Below are 19,456 nucleotides of genomic sequence, written 5' to 3'. Positions count from 1 at the left end.
GTGGATCATGAGGTTTGTGAGAGACGGGTGGCTCATGAGCACTGCTGCCTCACAATAGAATGAACTTTAGGTGAGGCCTGCAGGAAGTAGTAGGCCCATGTAAAAAACGCCTTTCTCCTGCTTATATGCGCCGGTTCTCTGCTCTATGATGCAGGCTGAGCCCTCTGTTCTGAGCCGTTGACCTGGGACTAAGACCTCAAACCGTGAGCCCAAACCAAATCTTTCTTCTAGTAGCTGATTTTCTCGGTGCTCTGTCAGGATTGGGAAGCTGGCTCAAGGATTTCTCCTGCTTCACGGGGAAGAAAGGTGCGAGGTTGAACTGAGAGGGAGCGGGCTCCACCCACAGAGGATGTTTGCTGTGGGTGGGGCTGTGGAGGCTGCAGCCCACAGGTGTAGTCTGCATTCTCGCCGAAAACGAAATCAGTCCGATTCTTCAGTCCTGAGCTTCCTTTGGAGATGCAAGGAGAGGTGGCGGAAGAATTGGAAGAGAGGGACAATTAAATCATCTTCAGCTTGTTTAAAAAACCTCCACTTTCACGACGGCCAGGTGTGAAGGCATTCTCCTATCATTCCAGTACTCAGCAGGCCGAGGCAAGAGGATGGCAAATTCAAGGCCAACCTGCTCTGTAGAATAAGAACATGTCTGAGAAAACAAAAACAATAACACCCCCCCCCCAACTCCATTTTCAGAACCCTCTTGTTTCCTTTTCTTTCTTTTCTTTTCTTCTGCAACAATGCTTGTCTCTGTAAGAGACACCAGCTCTTTTTTTGGGGCCAGCAGAGTAACCCAAAGCAACTTCTAACAGGCTGGCTGGCAAGTGAAGGTAGCAATTGTGTTTCAATTTCAGGATCAGTAACACTGGCTGGACCCATGTAGAGGGCAGTGGAGGAAGAAGAGGCATCAGGACAGTATTTACTTTTCCAACAGCGCTGGGGTGGAAGTGGAAAAGTTGCATGTGACTTGAAATTTCCCTTTCCTTTAGAAATTAAAGCAGCTGAAGAGAGCCTCATATCTAGGCCAATACAGCCCAGCTCACCCTGTGCAAAGGGGGTGATTTTGTGGTGTCATGAGCTTATCTGCACTGTACATAAACGTCTTGTGTAAAGTGCCCTGTATTTGCTGTGTCCTTGAGCAAGTGTGCTATGAATAAATTAACTTTCAGACTTGGGAGGTTTTACAACCAAACCTCTCAATGCTCATGCAATAAATTCTTTCTTTAAAAACAAAACAAACAAAAAACCCTGATAATGTTGTGTATGGAAAACAGCAGAAGTCTAAACCCGATCATCTCCAGATGTCCTATGTACCTAGATACAGAAAGCTAGAAAACATCCATTTTCTAGTTGTCAACGTTTAACTTTGGAAATTTTTAAATTTTGGAAAATGTTAACATCCTGGGTGATGGTTTGAGAACACAATGGTGTATATGTTTGCTTAAGCTATAGAATTCAGTTAGTGAAGATACAGAAACAGTACGAAAGTGTTTCCTCCCTCTCTCTCTCTCTCTCTCTCTCTCTCTCTCTCTCTCTCTCTCTCTCTCTCTCTCTCTCTCGTAATCTTAGCTTTTGCCCTGAGCTCCATTTATCTTGGTCTGGCAAAGCCATTTCAATTCGGACTTCTGCACACAGAAGTGCAGGCTAGCTGAACCTGGCCAAATCTGTCTATCCAATTACGGGGTAAGAGAGCTGACTGTAGCTTTAGGCAAAACCTGTAATCTGTACAACTCCACAGTATCAGTGACAGCCTAGTGAAAGGGAAGGACCAATAGAGTGTATATGTTACTGGAGTGATCTACAAATGCGCGGCCCTCCCTCTCCAAAGAGCCCATTTCAAATCTAACACCGCAGAGAGATGAGACACACAAAGCCTTGAGAATAAAACCTGGCTGCGTCTACAGTAACACCCAGGGTGAAGAGGGGAGGAGGAGCATTCTCACAGTGCGCTGCAGATCACTGAGATGGCTTCTAAAGGGGACCTGTTCCATAGCCATTAAAAATCGATTCAGCAGCACTGGTTGCTCACAGTGAAAGCAGGACTTTGCAACACACAGTAGAAATTTTCCTAAAATTCTCATAGCTTGTAGAAAAAATAAGTTCCGGGGTAACTATATTCGATCCGATTTTATCACACAAAAATATAACAACTTAAATTTAATGGAAAAGTTCATTGTTATTGAATATTGGATAAAGGAGGCCAGATTAAAAAAAAACATTTGCAGACTTTAAGATATCATAGATGTAAAACCCGAAAGCAGGAGAAAGGTATTTATGATATTAGAGGAAGGAAGAAGGAGGAAGGAGGGAGAAATAATGTCCTCCCCAGCTGGTGATGACCACTACCCACGAAAACTGCCAGTCACACACGCCCGACTAGTCTGCTCTTTGGTATGTCAAAGCCAATCCCCAAAGGCAAAGATGTTCATCTCAACAGTATAATGTTAATATTTAACCAAAGACTAATTTACGTTGATTTGTTCTGTATGAGTTTGCAAAAGGGAAGTAAATTCTTTCTTCTTCTGCGTGGAAATACCAGCAAGAATGAAATCAGGGCAGGGTACGCTGAAGCAGGTATTTTAATTCGTGTTATCAGTATATCGCGGAAGAAACCCAAAACCTCTGTAAGTGGGGTTTTTTTTGCTGGGCCCAGCATTTTCACTGGTAATGAAGTTTCACGGCTCTTATCGCCGCCATCTGGTAATCAATACAGGGGTATCTACTCCGGGAGAAATAAAAACCTTGCGCAAATGTTTCCATTTATAGTGCTTTTCTTTCTTTTGATGGGGTGGGAGCAGATAACAGATAACGTAGTAAGTCTATATTTCCAAAGCGAAGCAACCATAGACATTTTAAAATTAAGCTTTGATTCAATGTTTCATTTGTCTCTAAGTATTCTACAATAATGTCAAGAGTCTAGCATGAATTTATTCTCACTTCATATCGGCAAGGCAAGTCACTTAATGCATTTTTTTTTCCATCACCCAGCGTTCTGAGGCCCCCTGGGAAACAAGCATGCAGGAACGAGACAATGTCCTCTCCACCTGAGCGTCTTGCAATCACTTGCCCCTTGCACACACACTTTAACCCCATTTGCCATGCACCAAGCTCGTTCTAGGTCTTGTGAAGCTTGGGAGAGAGAACATCAAAAGTGTCCTTGACTCAAAGGTCTCAAGTGGTCCATCCTCCTGTCTTTGCACACGGACTGTGGATTACATACATACACCGTCACACCCACAATTAATCCCCACACCTTTGTTATGATGTTTAGTCCAGCAGGCCTCCAATGGCGCACATTCCCTTAAACCAGGGCACATTCCCACCCACAGAAAAATGCAAGGAACACAGACTTATTAACGACTAGTAACCTTTAAGACCCAGTCACATTTTGTTGGCCGTCTCAACAATGTTCATTATCTAAAAGTGTCTACGCAGACATCACACGCCACCTTTACTTTCCTTCAGGTGTCTTCTGCAAAGTTGCCCCTTGCTCCTTTGTAGTCAATAAGTACGCCAAGACATTGTCCTTTGGGGCTAGGAAAGTGTCCAGTTCCTCATATCTGATTTTTAATCATTTGCTTGCATCAGTGTAAGCTCACACTTTCTGAGTTTGTCATTACATGGGTTATAATCAGTGACAATCCTTAGCTACTGTGTTGCTTGGTTTTACTTCCCTGGCTTTCCAGCTCGCCTTTTTTTGGGGGGTGGGGGGAGGTCCTTCCCGTGCAAGTTGCTCTTTGAGCATTCCTTTGCCTTGCCTTCCAGTGCAGCAAACATTCCAGGTTCAGGTTCATCTATTCTTTTCTCTGGACCATTTGCTGAGTCCACTCTCCGTCTTCCCCTTCCACTCCTGTTGGCTGGCCTGCCCTCCTCCCGTGTGGACCTCCTTTTCTCTCAGAGCTGTACCCTCATATTTTCTAGTTCCGTAGCTCCTTGTCCCTCGGTGACTTTCCATTGAGCGTTGCTTCCTACAGCTTGAGGATCTTGTCAGCAGAGCTCCTAGAGAAAGTCAGCTGGTGGTACGGACCCTCTCTCAGCAGCTGCTCTTCTGGAAACATTTTTAGTTTGCCTTCATTTTTGAAGCATGTTTTCGTGAGATATGTAACTCACGCGTAACAGCCTTTTTGCTCTCGACACGGTGGAGGTGTCACAGCATTGTCTTCCGGCTCGCATTCTTTCTGCTGAAGCCAGAGGTGATTCTGTCCGCTGCGCTGCTCTTCTCTGTGTGATAACAAGCAATGTGTCCCCTTCCCCCTTTGCTGGCTTCCTTCGACTTTTCTTTTTCTGACTTGGTTTTAGCATTAAGAAGTATTAAGATATCGTCTTACGTTTTTCGTATTTTTAAAAAGGCTACTTAAGTCCAATGAGCTTTGGATTGGTAGGCTTCTTTTTATTTTCAATCCCTATTTCTCTCAAAATGGGACACATTTTTAGTCATTATTTCTTCAAAGAATTCTTCTATGTTCTCATCTCTGTCTTCCTCTGTTGCGTGTTGATCTGTCTAACAGTTGATTGGACATTTCCCCATCAGCCCCAGACTGATCGGAAGCCCAGGGATTGATTCCCAGGCCTATAGAGTCTCTGCTCAGACCCCTGTTCTCCTGTCCTTCTTTTCATCCAGGCCTCGGATAGTCTTTTGACCACGCCTTGCGCCAGACGGTGAGCAAGGGGTTCCCGGTTACTTGGCAGCAGCTTATTGTCTGTATGCCTCCTCGTATCTGGCCAGCCGCCGCCACAGCCCTGAACTAGAGTTCACGTCCACCTGTCTGTTCACGCTGGCTCTACTGTTGCCATGGGTTTGAAAGTCCCTCCAGGCCGAGGTCAGCCTGGTTCCTGCAGAGTTCACACGGAAGTCCCCTTCGTCACACAGCACACACACCACACTGCCTGTTGTCATGGTCTAAAAACACTCATTTCATTCTTTCCCCAACAGAGCAGCGTTAATTTGGCACCTGCTGCTCTACTGTAGGCAGGAATGAGAACAAAGTGAGTCTTCTAAATCAGTGGCAGGTGAGAGATACTGGGAGAAAACAATAGACTTGGGGAGAAAGGCACAGGCACGGCAGGGTGAGGGGAATACAGCTTTAAGTCAGGAAACAGGAAGCATGGTAAATTATAAGTGGGAGGAGGGAGGCTTTCAATACCTACAGAGAGAATGAGCTCTCCAAGGTGATCCAGAGGAATCTGGAAAGGTATTAGACAAAGTCCTCTCTAGTGTAAAACCTGAAGGATGGCCAGAAGTTAGGTGGGCAGTGAGACAGCACTTAAGAGTGCTAGCGTGTGTTTTAAGGCATGGGAAGAACATGTCAAGCCTCCCTGACAGGCATGAAGAGCATGCAGATGTAAGCTGCTTCCTCCAGCAGAAGTAGTATGGATTAAAGCAGAGACAAGGGCATGGGAAGAGCATGTAAGCTGTTTCCATCAGTCTGCATTTTGGCCCACTGGTCTTGGGAAACCACTAAAGGTTTCAAAGCAAGGGTGAAATTTGATCATAAGTTAATCTCTGAATTCCTAAGAACAGAAAGGGACAGACTGGAAATGATAGCCTCAGTTATTAGCCCTATGCACGAGTTTAGTTTGTAAACTGTGGGTTCAGTTTGGCCTTGTCCCTGAATCAACACCCAATGCCACTTGCTTCATAGAGAAGTTCTAGAAAGCGATAACTTTCAAGACTATTTGGATGACATTGTCAGAGGTGAAATGGTCTCAACATAGTAGATATGGGGAACTTTTTCACCCGTAGGCATCACTGTTGAGTGATGGGAAAGATTAAATTAGGGAAATGAAGTCCATTGAATTGTGATATTTGAGTGCAAACAAAACAAAACAGAAAGCCCACTGGCCAAAGAAAATGAAACACTCGTAGGGAAGGAAGAGCTCAATCACAAGCTAGTAGAGGAAAATAAAAAGGAAGTTTGCAAATGAGGCACAGCCTTCATTTCCAGCCTATATTTGGGGGAAGTCTTTTCCTATTTTCAAAAATCATATACTCGATTCCATCCAATTCAGACAAATACTGGGTTTTCAACCCACACACAACGGAAGAGACATAAGCTGACTTAGGCTGTTATCGCCCTAAAGACAGCACTAGACTCTTTGGGGGAAGCAGCTGTTTCTAGTTATTTGTTATGTACACTAGAACCAATGGAATGGCTTCTACCTTGAGCTGGGAGAAGACAGGTGTGTGTGTGCTGGGGGTGGGTCGGGAAATCAGTGAACTACGTTCAGAAAATACACAAAACAGATGGTGCAAGGGAAGTACAGACAAACTCCCATGGGGAACAAAGGGTTAACAAATCCCAAACTGAGACAGAGAACCTTTACAGCAGAGAAAGACTGGGACCATTTGGAAGGATCAACAGGCCCTGGAAGGTTGGACAAAGGAGAGGGTTATTCCAGAAAAGGCCCAGAAGGATGCCTTTTTGGGGACAAGGTATATTTGGGAAATATCGAGCATTTGGGAGTGACAGGAACTGAGGGATCCTGTCATGCGCAGAGGGCCATTTGGGGTTGTTAGATCTCGTGTTCCCTCACAGGATTTTCAGCAGAGGTCAGCTATTCCTCCCCTTCCTCAGTGAATGCTGCCCGGGTGTTTGGTCACAGCCTGCTGTGCCCCAGAGGCTGGCCCCTCCCTCGGTAGAATAGAAGTGGTTCATGGGGCAGAACTCCACCTTCAGACCAGCACTTCCTCCCCTCAATGTGGGGTGACTTCTGAAATGACAGTCACTTTGCAAAGTCCCCACCAACCCAGCAGAAGCTGAGACCCCATCTTTTGTATCTCTTTCCACTTCCCATCCTCCTCTGTCCTGAGAGCGTCCCTTCCTGTATTTCATCCCTAGTAAATAAATCCTGGCTCACCCTCTCCATATGTACAGTTGGTGGAAAATGGGTTGAACTTGGCGGGCACTCCTGAACTATGAAATCTTGAATGCTATGGACTAGGTAGATTTTAAAAAAGGATTAAATTAATTCTTTTTCATGTGTATCTGTGTCTATGTGTGGATACTCAGCTGCCAGTGAGTATGTGAAAAGGGTCACTGGAGTCTCCACAGTCTGAGGAAACTGGATTCCTTCTTCCACCACATTAGGCCTGAGGAATTGAACTCAGGGCCTCAGTTTGGCAGCCAATGACCTTACTCTCCATGTCATCTGGTTGGCCCCTGAAGTCTTGAATGGCCTGGTCTGTGTGTCCCAGATGCTGTAGGCTGTGGAGTCGTGGACACTGTGAACTGTGTGGTCCTGGATGCTGCGGACTGAATGTCACAGATGCTGTGGGCTGTGGAGTTTTGGATACTATGGACTGTGGGGTCCCAGAAGCCATGCCTGAGGAGTTCTGGACACCGTGGACTGTGGAGTCCCTGATACTACTAATTTTAGTGGAAATCCAACAATTGGAGGCTCATGAGTATGAGGAGATTTGTTTTTTTGCATCAAAAATTCTGAAAACATTTAAATGAAAATGAGACAAAACAACAACAGAACTGGGTATTTTTAGGACTTGACAAATGCATAGATGTTTGAAAGGAAAGGAAAAGAAATTTTTAGTGAGCGTTATTGAAATGTCAGAATAAACTAGGAGAGGAAAATATCCAGTAGACAGTTGGGAGATCAGTGTGGAACTCGCCATTACCGGGATAAGCAGCAAGATGACTTGAGTGGAACCAGCATGCCCAGGGGAAGGTGGGAGGCTACTCCATACCTTTATGTGACCTGGGAAGGAGAAGAGTCAGGTGAAAAAGAAAGTCAACTCTATCCCAAAGAGAGAAAGGAAGAGCACCGGAAATCCCGGGTAGTGATAGACAGTTGTAAGACAGGGAAGAGTAGAGTGATTCCACAAAAGAAGCTCGCAGCCCAGGGGCTCCAATCACAGGGCTCCTCAGTGTGGGGGAGAGAACCTAGAAGCCCCACTGGTAAGGTAAGCCAGGATGCCTCCCTAAGAAGGCAGGTGGCCTGACTGCAAAAATAAGACCATAGTTTTTGTAAGTCTTGAATCCAGCTGGGCTTGGATGAAACCTCTTGAGAAATGAGTCAGCAATCAGCAGGAGGTGAATTTTGTCATGCTCTGGGTCTCTGAGGGCTGTGGCTAGGTGCCATCTTGAGAGGGAAACTGCCGTTTAAAGATTGGACAAGTTTGGAGACCTGAGAACAAATGCCCTGGTTAGTTTTTCAACCAGACACAACCTATAATTCCCTTGAAAGAGAAAACCTCAACTGAAGGGTTGCCCAGAACAATTGGCCTGTGGCCATGTCTGTGAGAGACATTACGAGGGATCCCCGAGGATGAGGCCCGCTGTGGGAAGCACCATCCCTAGGCTGGAGGTTCCAGGCTAGTGTGAAAACTAGCCAAGAAAGCTAGAGCGTGAGTCAGCAAGCAGAATCCCTCCGTGGTTGCTGCTTCCAGCTCCAGCCTTGAGTTCCTGCTTGGCTTTCCTCAAGTGACCTGGAAGAGTGTGCTGATGGGAAGCCCTTCCTCCCGAGTTGCCTTTGGTCATGGCATGTATCCCAGCAACTGGAAAATCAATGAGAATACCAAGGTACGATCATCCTTCAGGACACCTGGAGCTGACTTATCACAGTCCGGAGCTGGGGACACCTGCAAAAGGCAGCCACAGATTGGGGAGTTCTATGCCAGGAAGCTTGGAGAGCTGGAGGCTTCAGCAGCCAAGGTTCAATGATTGACATTTGGTGGTCCTGCCCTCTTTGTTAAGGAGTACAGACCAACAGGCTGCTGGGACTTTGTAGCAAGCTCTGAGGTCTCTACTCCTAGAACTGAGAACTTCATAATATTTGGGCTCATAGCTTCCTGTTTTCCTCAAGGAATTTAATCTTGAGTAGGAGCCAGAGGTACTTCAGCTAATCCTCCCCTCTTCTCCACACTGCAGCGTGTTCTAGAATAACTGCTCTCAGTGCTCCACCTGCCTCCTCCATACCCCAAACCCTCAGCTCACAGTACTTGGCTTAGATAGTTTTCAACCCAAGGTGTCAAGCTGTCCCTGGAGTTAGAGCTTGGTGCAACAATGAAGATGATCCCCAGTGGGTCCTAATGAGCAAAGAAAGGATACGCAGGAAGTGGCTATAGCTCTGTTAAGCAACTGAGCCTCCACTGTGACAGAGAATAAGACGGAACAAAAGTAACCCATATGTCTTGTTTCTACCTGAAATGTACTGGTTGGAATAGGATGAAGCAAAGACTTCTCAAACTAATTTGGCCCCATTTCAACCTGGATAACATAGTCTTAGAGAGCTCACAAAAAGCCACTGTGATGTGTTATTTCTATTTATTAATATTGTTGAATTTTGTACATTTTTCTTTTGTCTTTGTGTTTTCATTTTTTGTCACTTTAATATACTCATCTTACTCATATCCTGCTTATTATTATTTGGTATGTGTGTGTGTGTTGTTAACATCCTCATTACTGGGAATCCACCACCGCTGATGTAATAAGCCATTCAAACCAAATCATTAAATCCAGGTTTATTCTGAGTAAAGCATTCCTGGGATGCCCCAGGGGAAGTTGAGGAGACCACGAGGGGGAAACCATAAAATGGGGGGGGGAGTGGCTAATGCTCTGGGGGTGGAGCCGCTGATGGCGTGCTTTCTCAGGGGTGGAGTCCAGACTGAGGCAACTCCAGAGAAGGGGACTTGGTGTGGAGCTTCCACACTCACGTGTGTGTGTGTGTGTGTGTGTGTGTGTGTGTGTGTGTGTGTGTTTGTGTGTGTGTGAAGTCAAAGTAGTCCTTATAGATATCAGTTCTTGCCTTTTGCCAGGTGGCTTGGTGGCAAGTACTTTGAGCTGCTGAGCCATCATGGGTAAAAATAACTCCTCAGTTACAGAACTCAAAGATACTAGGATGGAAAATCATCACATAAAGAATTAAAGAAGTTTACTTGAGATAGAAAAAAAAATCAACGGCTTAAAGAAGATACAAACGGTAGATGACTGAAGTAAGGAAGTCAGTTCTTGGCAGAAAAACTGAGCAACTTGGTTAAGGAAGCTGGTAAAGAAAACAAGATCCTGAAAACAAAAATAAACATTGGAAATGATAAACTCAATGAATGAAAACACACAGTAGAAATCCCATCGATAGAATAGATCAACTGAAGGAAGACCATCAGGGTGGAAGACAAGGCCAAGGAAACGCTACACCCACATATTAACAAAGAAAAATTCTGAAGAACGAGTGCAGTATGAAAACTAAATATTATCAAAAGACTAAAGCCCCTGGGGCAAAAGAAGCTGAGAAATTATCCCAGATACACAAATCCTAGAGTAGTGATCCCTAACCTTCCTGTTGCTGCAACCCTTTAATTCAGTTTCTCATGTTATGGTGATCCCAAACATAAAATGATTTTGTTGCTACTTCATAATTGTAATTTTGTTACTGCTATGAATAGTAATATAAATACTATACAGGATATCTAAGACCCCTGTGGGGGTCATGGTCCACACAGGTTGAGAACCACTGCCCTAGGGATATTGAGAACTCGACACAAACAAAATCAGGGAAGAGCCTCTTCATGGCATATTACAGTCAAGATGCCAAGAAGTGCTAATAAGCAAACAATACTAAAATCTCCAAGGAAAAACCAGCAGCTGATTTATCAAGGCAAACTTGAGCTTATGCCAGGACTCTCAGCAGAAGCCCCAAAGCAAGGACAGCATAAAAGACATTGGGCTGAATTCAACTGACAACCAAGACTGCTATTCCCAGCAAAATTTTGTTTTTAAAAGGCTTTCTCTAAGTTAGTTTACATTATAGGACATAAAGCAAACACAAACAGATATGAAAAGCCTGAAGAATTCCCTGCACTGTGATTAGTGTTAACCGTCAACTTGGAAGAATGGGAATCCGCTGGGAGAGGAGCCCCTCGTGCCTGGAAAGGTTTCTCTTGACCATGTTAACTGAAGCAGGGGAAACCTCCCCACTGCGAGGAGCGGTAGGTTTCCCAGGCTGGCATCCCGGACTGTATAAAGGCAGACAATGAACTGCGAGGCAGTATATGTTCTGTTTTCCCCGTCCCCAGTTGTGTGTACAGTATGTCCAGTTGCTTCAAATCTTCTGATGCCTTGACTCCACCATGATGAACCACACCCTCGAACTGTGAACCAGAATAAACCCTTTCTGCCTTAAGTTGTCTATTTTATCATAGCAATAGGAATAGTAACTGGCAGATGTATCTCACCAGGTCAAACAGACTAAAGCTAGAAAGTGGTGGAGGAGAAACTGTAATAACAAAATCTTACTAGGGGAAAATTAAAACGAAAGCCCAACTTAAAAGAAACTGGGATGTAGCCAAGACCACTACAGGGAAGTTTGTAGCCTTGACTGAGCGCTTGTATTTAAAAGCCAGAGAAGCCTGAAGTAGAGACGCACCTTGAGGTTTTAGAGAAACCAGAACAAGTCAAAAACAAAAGCAATAGGTGGAAAGAAATAATAGGAAATCAGGACAGGAATTGGTGAAACAGAGATGGGAGAACAAAGAGTTGGTTCTTAGAAAAAATAAGCAAGATCGACAAACCCTTAGCCAAATTAGCCAATAGAAAGAGCAGATCCGAATTAATAAAATCGGAGATGAAGAGTTATTACGAAAGATACCAAAGAAAATTAAGACTAATACGGAACATTTGAAAACTTATATTTAAAAGTACTAGATAATGTTGAACAGCAGTTCTCAGTCGGTGGAGTTGTGACCCCTTTTAGGGTCAAAGACTCTTTCGAAGGGTCACCTAAAACCATTGGGAAAACAGATATTTACATTATGATTCATAATAGAAACAAAATTACTGTTATGAAGTAGCAAAGAAAATAATTTTGTGGCTGGGGGTTACCACAACATGAGGAGCTGTATTGAAGGCTTGCAACATTAAAATAGATAAATTCCTAGACAATATCACATATCAAAGTTAAGTCAGGAAGAAAGAAGCAGCTTTAACAGACCTATAAAAGGGACCACACTGAATTCGTAGTAAAGGGTGTCTCAACGAAGAAGCCCAGGGATGGGGGGGAAGACTTACTGCCCACTTCTTCGCAGCATTGAAGAAGATTCCCGAAAGAATCCAATGCTTATCCACTCTAATTGGTGCTTGAACCTTGGAAAATGGAGCCTAAAACTGAGGCAGACTAAAGTCTCATGCAATAGTCAACTTTATTCGGAGCATCGGATAATTTATACTCTGAGAGTTAAGGGGAGTCACATGATAAAAAATACACAATCACAAGGGCAAGCATCGTGTGTGGGGCAGGCCACACATGGACAAGCTGCAGTGGTTTGTCCAGAAAGACACAGAAACAAATAACAATAGCCAGTTGTCCTCAACAATCTGGAGCAAATTCACTCTTAGCCACGAAATCAGGGATGGCCACAAAAACACAATCCAAAAACAATTCCGTGTTTTTGAAGAACCTGAGGTCACAAGACTCTTGTCTTTTTTTCTTGGAGTGTTCTTACAAGCATGCAGAATTCTCCTTGCACAACTTCATTTTTGGATCCTGTTCCAACACTCAAACTCTTTCATGAAATAGAAATTAGAAAGGTAGGAACACTACCAAACTGATGATGTGAAGCAGGTATTAGCCTATATTCAAATTGGATAAGTGTAGAACAAATAGGGAAACTATAGATTAATTTTATTGACTAACATAGGCAGAAAAATTCTCAATAAGGGATGAAAGAATGGTTCAACACATATGAATCAATAAATGTTACACAACATATAAATAGATTCTGTTAGAGAAATCATATGATCATCTCAGTAGATATAGGAAAAAAAGGTCTTAAATTCAACATTCTATCATAATAATCCATGAAAAAAGCTAGGGTAGAAGGAATATGCATCAACATAGCGCAGGCTATGTATAGTAAGCCTATACCCAACATTATAGTAAATGTGGAAAGACACAAAGCATTTCCTTTAAAATAGCTTGCAAAGATTTATTTTATTTTCAATGTGTGTGTGTGTGTGTGTGTGTGTGTGTGTGTGTGTGTGTGTGTACACATTCACATGCACAAGTGCAGGCCTTCTGAGGCCAGACGTGTTGTGTTCCCTGGAGTTCAAGGTACAGGTGGCTGTGTGCTGCCAGATGTGGGTGCTGGAACTGAATTTGGGCCCTCTGTAAGAGTAGTACAAGCTTTTGGCCCTTGAAGCTTCTCTTCAACTCCTTCTTTGCAACCTCGAATTAGCCAAAGATGAGCACTGCCTCTGTTTATGTTCAACGGAGTGCTTGAAGTCTTAGCTAGAGCAATAAGGCAAGAGAAGACAATGGAAAGAAATCTAATTAAGAAAGGATGAAGTCAGGTTATCTCTCTTTGCAAATGATGGGATCTTGTCCTTAAAATTCCCCAGAGTCCACCAGAAAGCTCTTAGATCTGAAAAACACTTTTAATCAAGCAGCAGACGGTTAAAGCAACATACAGTGATGAGAGGCTTTCCTGTCTAGGATTAACTAAGTTGCCTCGTAAGAAACACAGAAAAGAAGAATTTATTGACGAAGTTTTGAAAATAAAAACAGTAGAAAGAAACCCACCAAGCCAAGTGGTGAAAGAATATATGTATATATATATATATATATATATATATATATATATATATATATATATATAAAATTAAAACCTCAAAACCGTAATGATTGATATTGAAGAAGACAATAGGGGATTTGGGAAGACCTAAAAAAATAAATATTGTTAAAATGGCTATATTACAATTGATCTACAGGTTGAAAATAATCGCCATCAAAATTGGAATGAATTTCTTTTCAGAAATTGAAAAAAATCCCTAAAGATGACAAGGAAGTCAATACAATCCTAGACACGAAGTGTGTGGGAGATGTCCTAGTTATTTGCCTTGTTGTCATCAGAAAATATGCTGGAACAAGGCAACTGTAGGAAGGAAAAGTTTCAGTTTCAAGAATCTGTCTATCGTGGTGGGGGCCATGGTGGCAGGAGTGAAAGGTAGCTTGGCCACATTGTATCCACTCTGAGAGTAGAGGGCAAAGAATCATTTGCTTGCCTGTCTTCTTTCTTTTATCCTTACCTCCCTTCCTCCCTTCCTCCCTTCCTCCCTTCCTCCCTTCCTCCCTCCTCCCTTCCTCCCTTCCTCCCTTCCTCCCTTCCTCCCTTCCTCCCTTCCTCCCTTCCTCCCTCCTCCCTTCCTCCCTTCCTCCCTTCCTCCCTTCCTCCCTTCCTCCCTCCTCCCTTCCTCCCTTCCTCCCTCCCTCCCTCCCTCCCTCCCTCCCTCTTCCCTCCTTCCCTCCTTCCCTCCTTCCCTCCTTCCTTCCTTTCTTTTTCTTTCTTTCTGTCCATGAGTCCAGCTCAGGGAAAGCTATTGCCTCATTTAGCATGAGTTCTCCCAGTTCAATTAATCTAATCTAGATGATCTCTCACAGACTGCCCACAGTTTTGTTTCCATGGTGATTCTAACCCGATTACCTTGCCAGTGAAGATTAACTATCAAAGGGGACTGTTCTGAGAACTGGAAAGGGACCAACAGAGGATAAAGCAGGGAGGTGGCAGCAGGGGGTGGGGATGGAGTGGGGAGGTAGTTTGTGAACGTGAAATCCAAAGATGATACATGTTTGGGACAATGTCATAACAACACACATTATTTTGTACATGAACTAAAAAATTAATAACTTTCAATTTCAAAAGCCAATTAGCAATTTGTCTAATGTATTATACACACTCTTGTTCATCTATTGTTTTTCATTAGCTTTGTTTACTCTTTTTCCCTGTAAAAATGATCATTCTTGTATGATATTCACTAGGATAAACTATGCATGGGCTTCTAGGTATTTTTTTCTAGTTACTGTGAAGTTTTATTTCAGCGCTATTTAATGTCTTATTGCTCTGGACTGGATGTTGCTGTAAGGAAGGAATTGGGAAGACAGGCATGATTTCCATCTCTATCAGGTTATTCTTCAAACACCTTTTCTCAAATCATCTGCTTTTACTCCATTAGCTAAAAATGTCTCTTTCCCCTAAATTCCTTTCCTGTGACTGGGCCTTTGGGTGCTTGCATCGCTGGCTCTTTAAGAGCACAACCCCACTTTAGGAATCATGACTTAGGCTAGGTGGTGGTTGGCACACACCTTTAATTCCAGCACTCAGGAGGCAGAGGCAGGCAGATCCCTGTGAGTTCGAGATCAGCCTGGTTTATAGAGCGAGTTACAGGATAGGTCCCAAAGCTACAGAAAAATCCTGTCTCAACAAGGAACTACTTAGTTTCTGAGAAGCTTGTCATATGATTTTTCTTCTCAGACATCTCTCAATTGTCTTTGTGTGTTCATTTTTTCAGAACTTTGGAGCTAGAATCTTTCTAGCTTGCCTGCTCTCAACGGCACCATTTCACTGGTTTGCAGACTCAGTTACTGAGGGTGCTTCATCCTCTTGACATTTCCTACCCAGTTCAATCGACGGCTTCCCTTATTTGTTACCTTTGAGCCTTCGGCAGAAGCGTAACATTTTGTTTTCTTCTTTGGGGTGTGTATCTGCTCTGTCTCTGGAAATGTTTTCCTAGGCTTTTACTATTGTGAATGGTTCCTTTAAGGCAGCTCATTGTTTACGCAGTTATTGTCTATATAAAATAGCTATAATGATTTTTATTTAATTATGTTATAACCTTGCGATCCTGCCAGAACCGTTTGAGTCATAAGTGTCTGAACTTTTAGCCTTCAAAGATCAGATAAATTCTGTCTACTTCAATGACATTACAACAAAACGGAGAAGCAATTTCCATTTCATACCCAGAGCCAGCACTTCTCCAGAGAGTCCCGCAGAGGAAGCTTCGGTTCTGTCTAATTTGTAAAGAGCGTACAGAAATACAGATGCGGTCACACTGTTCTGTGGCGTCAGTCCACCGTCTTAAATCTTCATGGCTCTAGTAAATGTGCCTTACGTGATGATGCAAGTGGTGGGTGGCCTTTCTTATATGCTACCTGGTATTCCTTGATGGGGAGCATCATTGGGTACTTTGTGAACGGCAAGGACCTAGAGTTTCTTTTCTCATTAGTGAACTTTTCAGTTTCGTCCTTGACCTTGGCATGGAGATGCGCGGCAATGCCTCGTCTATGCCCCTTCGCTCAGGGTCCTCGCCAGGAGGGATACAATGTAGATTTCATCTAAGCTCTTACTCAATATTATTTAAAGTAATGAGTAGAATTTCCCCCGCCCCATCCACGTGCCACTGTGTGGTTGACTAGAAACCAGGGGACTCTTTGTGTTCTCCTCCCTGACCGGTATCTTCCTGCTGCTCCTGCTGGTCCTTTTCTGGGAACTGTGTATAGTTCTGCAGGGTAGGAGATGGACCTAACACTGCTTTCTCGTGGCATATCTATGCCAGTTATTGTATCAATATTTTGCTGGCTTAAAATAAGAAACATTTGAGAAGTCTCCTCTTTATGCTTTGGAACTGCCTAAACAAATTGTTTAAGCCTGATCTTTTTTTTTTTTTCTTCATTTGAAAACTTTTATTTAAATCAAGCCTCTTTGCCATTTACAGATCTGCTCAGACTTGCTGTTTCTTGATGATTTGCTACTGTAGGCTTTTTCTTTTAAGAATTTGTTTGTTTCATCAAGGTTATCCAACTTGTTGGCATATCATTTTTTATGACAGAAATCTTTAATAAATAAATAAATTTAAGCCTGATCTTTGAAAGTTAAAGTGGTTTACTGATTTAAATTTAAAAACAAAACAAAACAAAACAAAAACAAAACAAACCATGCTTGGGAAAACTCTGGCAGGAATCTGCCCCAAGGCAGTGACCAACTTCCAGCTTAGCCACACTTTCTCCTTTCTGCCTTCTGGATTTGGGGAATTTTGTTTTGTTTCATTTTCTTTTTTGAGGAACAGGTCTTTCTATGGAGCAAGGATGGCTGAAAACCCACACTCCTCCTGCCTCACCCTTCTAAATGCTAGGATTGCAATTGCGCACAATCATAGCTAGGTTAAAATTAGGGGAGGGGGTTGGAGCATAAGCATTTCTAGTAAATACGAGAGAAACTAAAGGGTAAAAAGAGATTGCTAGAGGGTGGGTTTTATAGGATGGATGCTGGTTAGGGGGCTTTCTTAGGCTGCTGGTTTATTAGTCCAGAGAGGGAATGGAAAAGATGAATGGCTGTGTGAGGTGCTGGCTCTAAAAGGAGGGGACAAGCAGGGTTGGGAGCTGAGGTCTCCAGGTAGATGCATAGCAGCAAACGTGGATCCGAGCTGAGACATGAAAGCGCAGCTGAAGCCGGGTTTGTACAGTAGGCCATCAGGCGCATGTGTGGCCTTCAACTGTCCTCCTGTGGTGCTGTGAATGAAGCAATCTCACGACTTACCAAGGAGGCACGGAGAGATGACCCAGCATTAAGAGGGTTACTGCTCTTGTTAAAGACCCCAACCTGACACTTGATACCTTCATTAGCAGCTCCAAACCACCTGTAACTCCAGGTCCAGGTCCAGGTCCAGGTCTTACTTCTCTGGCTTCTGATGATGCCGGCACACATCCACGTATATATGCGTATAATTAAAATAAAGTATTTAAAAAAAAACACCAAAGGGAATTCTTCCAAGAGGTTGGAATAAAAGACAACACATTGACTGAATAAAAGACAGGGCTCACAGAAAGTAGGGGGTCTGCAGGGTGCTGGTGGTGGCCGGCATCCTTCCAGAGGTCAGCTTTCTGCAAAAGGACAAGAGCCCAACCATAAGACAGCAAGTGTTCAGGGGAAAGGCGAGAGAGACTTTGGAAACAAACTAGATGAGAAGAAAATGAGAAATAGGTGCAAACGTGACGGATGGAGGAAGGGTTTTCTTCCAGACCTGTAGGGCAAGGTGAGAAGCTACGGTCTTGGCAGAGTAGAGAAGTTCCTGTTTCTTTCAACACTTGCAGTGAGCATAATTGTCACAAAACAAATGACCCGAAAAAATAATGTATGTGTTCTCTCTCTCTCTCTCTCTCTCTCTCTCTCTCTCTCTCTCTCTCTCTGTGTGTGTGTGTGTGTGTGTGCTTGCCTTTTTGTATGTTTGCCTGTGTATGTGGGTGCAAGTGCATATGTGTGCCTGAGTATAGGAATAAATGTGTGTGTATATATATGCCTTACACAAGTTTGTGGATGTGTGTCTCTGTGTATGCGCACACATGCATGTTTATGTATATGCTTCTCCAATATCTGAAAAGTTCTTCATTTTAGGCCTGAAATATCAGATTGTTATTCATGGTTTTGGAGAACTCTTACTGTGGGCTATGTATTTATCGCATGTCCTTTATTCTGTTCTCTGTTTCCTTTAAGCAGTACCAGCTACCAGCATGGGCGAGTTTATATCAACTCCTCAGATAAAAGTGGAAGGTTATGGATGTAATATGAAGCTGGAAATTCACTTTTCTATAGAGAAAACAAAGCAAATGACTGTTTTGTTCTTGAGCTGAGTTCTCCAGCAGCTATGCCAACATTCACTTTGCCAGTTCCTTGCAAATTGGCAGAACTTGTCTTGGCCTCTCGTTCTGAAGGTGCCCTGTCTTTGGAACTGGCAAGTCTATCATTTGGGGAAGTGCAGCCCTGGCTGCTGACATTGCTTAAAACCCACGAAGCTCTGGGCTGGCTTCGACTAGTGAGAGAAGGCCACCTCTAGACTCCTGTGTTTGAGACTTTCACTAGGACCGACGGCTGCTTTCTGGAAGTTCTACATACCCATGCTTCGTAGGTCACCAGATCTTCTGAGTTTCAGGTTTCCGACGAAATGCTCTGGGTACCATGACCTCTATACAGGTCACCCCTTCCCATACACCGATCTCATCTTCTGTGAATACCAGAGGAGACTTGTGAGGTGCCTTATAGCACCTTCCAAAGTCAAAGCAGCAGAACCATTTCTAGAGGGAATATATACCTCAAACTGAATGTGTTTCAAAATACTCCTTCCAAGGGTGTTATTTTATACCCATGTATTGTTTTTTATTTGCATAGATGAAGAGTGCACTCAATTTTGGGCTAGTGTTCCTCTTTATGAAGTGTTTATGATGAGAAAAAACCCTATTCTAGCCTGGTGTGGTGGCACATACCTGCAATCCAAGCTCCTAGGAGGATGGACAGAAGGGTCATGAGTTTGAACTCAACCTGGGCCACAGATGACACTAGGTTTAAAGAAACCAAAGACTGGGGACAGAGTTCAAAGATACAGGGCTTACTAGTGCGCTTATGGCCATGGTTTGAGGCAAGACAAACAGCAAGCAAGTAAGCACTAGTAACCCCAAATAAAAGAAACACCTAATGAAAGTTAATATTCAGGAGGATAACTATATGTTTGTCTTTGGATTCGCCTTCTTATTTAGCTTCTCTAGGATCGCGAATTATAGGCTCAATGTCCTTTATTTATGGCTAGAAACCAAATATGAGTGAGTACATCCCATGTTCCTCTTTTTGGGTCTGGCTTACCTCACTCAGGATAGTGTTTTCTATTTCCATCCATTTGTATGCAAAATTCAA

The sequence above is a fragment of the Microtus pennsylvanicus genome, chromosome 10, assembly GCF_037038515.1.
Source record: "Microtus pennsylvanicus isolate mMicPen1 chromosome 10, mMicPen1.hap1, whole genome shotgun sequence".
Classification (NCBI taxonomy): domain Eukaryota; kingdom Metazoa; phylum Chordata; class Mammalia; order Rodentia; family Cricetidae; genus Microtus; species Microtus pennsylvanicus.
This window is presented reverse-complemented; position numbering follows the sequence as displayed.